General features: G+C 43.5%; 1 long non-coding RNA gene across 1 annotated transcript; it reads left to right on the top strand.

The window, feature by feature from the left end:
* The first annotated feature begins 503 nt into the window (after positions 1-503).
* On the top strand, positions 504-2,794 carry LOC123605306. The gene is made up of 2 exons (XR_006715717.1): positions 504-716; positions 2,558-2,794. It is a non-coding gene; the product is annotated as an uncharacterized LOC123605306 (long non-coding RNA).
* Positions 2,795-5,584: the final 2,790 nt, after the last annotated feature.

Raw genomic sequence — 5,584 nt, 5'->3', positions numbered from 1 at the left:
TTCCGATTCTGTGTCTCCCTCTCTCTCTGCCCCTCCCCCGTTCATGCTCTGTCTCTCTCTGTCTCGAAAATAAATAAACGTTAAAAAAAAAAAAGTACGAAGAAAAAGTAGCAGAGCTAGAGTCAGAAAGTAGCCAGCGAAGGAAGTGTCGCTTGAGGTCCGGAGGTCCAGGATGACGTCACTGGGAAGACAATAGGAGACGAAGACTTGGAGGAGGGGAGGGAGGGAGCCATGGGAGGTCTGGGGCTAAGAGCATCCCAGGTAAAGGGAAGAGCAAGTGCAAAGGCCCTGAAACAGGAATGAGCTTGGCATCTTTGAGGAAAGTTCAGTGGGGCTGCGAAGACATAAGAAGGGGATGGGGCTTAGGTTGGAGAAGCAGAAGGGGCAGATCTTTGAGCTCTGAAGGGTCTGTATTTTCTTCCACATGTTTTGGGAAGCCACTGGAGGGTTCTGAGCAGAGGAATCACATGTATGATCTACGCTTTTAAAAGACCACCCTGTGACTGATTATGACACAGAACGGTCCCTGAGACACCAGGTGGTTTTGAAAACAACTGGGGTTTTGTGGCTTGTGATGATGGTTCATCTGAGATGATTTTCTTAAGGAGCGAGGAGTAAACATGGATCCCCGGGTAGACCAGACAGTTTGGCTTGCAGCAAGGAGGAAGCCGTTCTTGGGGGTGGTAAATACGTACGTGACGGTGACGCTGAAGTCAGTAAGTTGTGTGAGTTAGCATTTCCGGAAGTACCTCATGTTAACACTATTTCAAGGTGTGGGGATAAACTTTATACCTGAAAGAGTTGACTCCGCCCGGGAAATACTCTGTCCAGAAAAGGTAACCAGACCTCTTTCCTGGAGGCCTCCTCAGAAACTCCAGGGTGTTCTTTTACGCCCGGACTCTCCCAGACCAGGCTGAAGCTGCCAGCACTCGCCAAGCTTATTTGACCGCAGGATCCTTCACATCAAATGCACGCTGGGAAACCCCCGTGTAAGGACTTCAGCTTAAAACCAGCTAAGACCTATTTGGAGATGAAAACAGGGGTATAATAAGTAATAGACCTTGAAGCCAGGGATCGGGCATTTGGGGTTAATATGAGGCTAATGTAAACTTAGCAGAGTTTGATGAAGTTTATAACAAATAATAACTTGAGAAGGTCATTTCTGCCGTTCCGTTTAGAACTGTAGACGTGCACGCATTCCAGGGAGTTTGCCAGATGACCCACTGGTGGTGGGAAGAATGGATGATGATGTTGGTTGTATTTGTATTGCTCCAAAAACCCACAAGGAAATTCTTATTCTGATCTTTAATACATTGAACGTGGCACATGTCATATGATTTATACGTATACACGTTGGGCTTGTATGTTCAAACATGTTATGGATAGGGATCATGAAAAGCTTGGAGTCAGGTGACCCGGAGGAGGAAGTGCCTGGTGTTTGCACCGAGCTCTGGTTGTGGAAGTGAGGGGGAAAGAACAAAATGGAGAACTCGACCACAGTGGGATTTGTGGGGAGAGGGGACGGGCAGCATCAGAAGAACAACGACAAAATGGGCATGGAGTGGAACGGTGACCCCAAGGCTAGGAGCTCTGAAGATGGTTGAAGTTTGTGCTGGGGAAATTGAGGACTAGAACAAGGGGCCAAGCGATCATTATGTGTCCATACTGGAGCACTTAGAGGACTTAGCCCACCGTCTGGGATATAGTAAGTGTTCAGTAAATGCTGGCAGGATCAATGAAGGAGTGAATGATTGAATCAGTGAATGAGGATACGCAGAGGGCTGGGAAAAAGACTATCGAGTAGGAAAATCAGGGCAAAATGAAAATAATCTTCCAGAGCAAGATTCCATAAGTGTCATTTCCTAAAAATAAAATAAAAAAAAAATATCGTAACCTCCTCTGATATTTGGGTTTTTTTTTGTTTTTAATGTGAGACCAATACTATTTTCAAAAAAGGCAATTTCTTAATGTATCTATACTTCTTTTTATGATATCCGTTTAAAATGTTATGTCCTCTAATGTTCATTGCAGAAAAAAACAGAAAGTGCAAGTAAGCAAAAGAAAAGGAAAAAGAAAGAAAGCGTATTATACCACCACCCAGAGATAAGCCAGGCATATTTTTACAAAAATGGGCTTGTAGCATATATACTATTTTGTAATTTTCATTTAACGATATGTTCTAAGTATCTGTGCATGTCAACAAATACGCTTCCGTGAAATCCTTGTTTACATCTGCATAATATTCCATTATATGGAGACATTACAATATACCCGACCAATCGTCTATGGTTGCACCATTAAGCTGGTTGCTTTGTTTCTTTGTTTTCACTCTAAAGATGCTGAAATAAATCTACAGCAACTACATCTTTGTCCATGTTCTTAATTACTTCCGGGGCCTAATACCGGGAGGTTGAATTACTGAGTCATTTTAAATGTCTTTGATATGCATTTTCAAATTGCCTTCCAGTAACTGCAAATGAGATTTTATTACTTATGTGAACTCTTGACTTTAGACTTCCCGTTCACACGTACTCACACCTTCCCTGTTTTTTTGCAGCAACCGTATGGGCAGATCACAGGTGAGAAAGAATGCCGGAGCATCTAGAAGCCATTCTCAAGGTTACACAGCCCTCACACGGAGCTCCCGTGAGGGCTCTTTGCACATCACTGGATTAAATGCCAACATGTCATTGAAAAATATCAGTACCTTGATCCGTAATTTTCTCTTCAACAGCAAAATACAGAAGCTCAAGTTTCTAATGAGGGTGTTTCAAAATTAAACAATAGTTTGACATTGGATTCTCTTTCCTTGTAGAAAAGGCTTCCTGATATCTTGCCAAGTAGCTAACTGTGCTCTTGAGTAGGTCCCTTTGTTAAAAATGGTTGCTTATAACTGGCGCCTCGCTGCCAGTAATGTTTATGGTATTTGAATGTTCTTGTTTGCCTTTAAGCGGTAAAAGGATCAGGGAAACAGAGCTCAAAGGAGGCTTGCAGATCATTTCAATTGTACTCTAACTAGTAGGGATAAGGAGGCTGTCTGTGTCTAACTGGGCAGGGACTTGCCCAAGGTCACACAGTCAGTGAGTAGCACAGATAGGATCAGAGGAGGAAGTCTCCTGACCTCCAGCTAGAGCTCTGGCTAGCATCACAGAGCCTTATGATTAGTTTTTACCTTAAAACCACGGAGTTTACCCACACAATTTTGCATTTGGAAGAACTGAGGTTCAGAAAAGGGAAGTAACTTATTTACTCAGTGCTGCCCAGGTAATTAACAGAAGAGCTCGGGTGAGGGGTTAGGTCTCCTGACTCCCAGTTGAGAGGCTGGTCCCAGACTCCACTCTACTCCACTAGAATCCATGCCCAAAAGCCAGGACCAGGGTGGGTTGAGTGAGACATTCACCTCAAGTGCAAATGCTAAGGAGGCACTAAGATAAATAATATCTTCATGCAATATTTGCAAATGAAAGTTAATACAAAATATCCATAATGAACAAAATGTCCAAACTCTAAATAAAGACAGGGTCTGATGCTACACTTACATGATTCACTTCACTCACTTCACCCTAATCCTGGGCCCTGTTGGATCCTGTCTTTATCTAAAAATTTTATATGTTGTTCCTCATGGATAGATTTGCATGAATTTTTGTGCGTGAGGAAATTGCCTCACTCAACTCACCCCAGTCCTACAGCCCTCCAGGGAGGCCTCCAGAGTTTGTGTCTGAGGAGACCTTATAAGTGAGCTCCAGAGAGAGATGGAACAGATTGCTCTCACAGGGACCTAAAGGCCTGTGACTAATGGGACCAATCACCTGGACAGAAGAGCCCTCCAGCCGGGTCTTGGGGCCATGAAGAAATGGCAACTAAAGAAATTGTTGATGAACCTAAAGTTGTTGATAGCTCAAGTTCTCCCAATACTAACTTGGAGCACTCAAAGATTGATCATTTAATATTCTGTATAAAATTTGGTACTTAGCTTCACAAAATCAGATGTTTAAGATGCGTGATGAACTGGTTTGTCAACTACTATGAAAGAAATCTGGACATTTTAATTGACCACAAGCTTAACATGACCCCATGATGGGAGGTGACTGCCAGAAACAATAAATGGAATCTTGGGCTGTGTTCATGGGCTCATAGTATCTGGGATCCGTGAATCTAATTCCAAGGAAGTCAGAGCCAAGAGAACATATTCTGGCCTGACTGTAGGGAAGGCTCGAGGTTACTATTTGAGGCGGGAAAGGTAATTGTTAGGGGTTGAATGGTGTCCACCCACAGAAGTCAAAATCCTAACCCCCAGTACTTGTGAATTTGACTTTATTTGGAGACAGGGTCTTTGCTAATGATCAGGTTAAAGTGAGGTTGTTAGAGTAGGCCCTAATCCAATATGACTTGTGTCCTTGTGATAAGAGGAGCTTTGTACAGAGGAACAGACACACACACAGGAGAAAAGCTAAGGGAAGATGAAAGCAGGGATCAGGGTGAAGTATCTACAAGCCAAGGAAGAACAAATGTTGCCAGAAAACCATCAGGAGCCAGGAGAAGGGCATGGAATAGATTCCCTCTCAGAGTCCTCAGAGGGAATTAATCCTGCTGACACTTTGATTTTGGACCTCTAGACTCCAGATCTGTGAGACAAAGAATTTTTGTTATTTTAAGCCACCCAGTTTATGGCAGCCCTAGGAAATTAATACAGTACTCAAGACAGCACTTGGCCGAGGAACACTTGTGTGCCTGAAAGAAGGAAAACCCAGCCATTCAGATTCCGAAAGAGAGCCATTCTACCACAGGGCCTGGCACAGGGGAGACACGCAATGCCTATTCATTAATAAAGAAGTAAATTTCAAAGTGATCCACCATTGCTAGAGGGAAAAAAAGGGAGGTTGAGGCACCAAGTCATTTTCCTTCAACTTCTCACTCATACTAAGCATGAACCATTGAGGGGCGCCTGGGTGGCGCAGTCGGTTAAGCGTCCGACTTCAGCCAGGTCACGATCTCGCGGTCCGTGAGTTCGAGCCCCGCGTCGGGCTCTGGGCTGATGGCTCGGAGCCTGGAGCCTGTTTCCGATTCTGTGTCTCCCTCTCTCTGACCCTCCCACGTTCATGCTCTGTCTCTCTCTGTCCCAAAAATAAATAAACGTTGAAAAAAAAAATTAAAAAAAAAAAAAAAAAGCATGAACCATTGAAAACCCGTTTCTATTTTCAGGGGATGAATCATAAGATATCAGACAGATAGCATCATCGGGATTATGGAATTCAACCCTATACTCTAAACATGAGGAAAATAGGATTCAGTGAGTTAGGGGACTAGTTCTTGCCATGTGCTTGTCTCTCTCTCATACAAGGGAACTCTTTTCCCTTTTTTCCCCCCATCAAACATTAACATATCCCTTAGTACTTTGCTGTTACCTACAGTTTAAATTAAAATGAGAAAGTATTTAAGCCTACCACAACTCCAGAAAGATACGAGGCCCACTGGTGGTTCTCTTACACGAGTAGCAATATCTGGCACTTATGGAGAATTTATTTTGTGCCAGGGGCCTCCAGACCCCTGAATGATCTCTTGTACATCTTATAGCAATCTACTA

This window comes from Leopardus geoffroyi, chromosome A1 (genome assembly GCF_018350155.1).
Source record: "Leopardus geoffroyi isolate Oge1 chromosome A1, O.geoffroyi_Oge1_pat1.0, whole genome shotgun sequence".
Lineage (NCBI taxonomy): Eukaryota > Metazoa > Chordata > Mammalia > Carnivora > Felidae > Leopardus > Leopardus geoffroyi.
The sequence above is the reverse complement of the archived record's forward strand: the minus strand, read 5'-3'. Positions and strand labels throughout refer to the sequence as shown.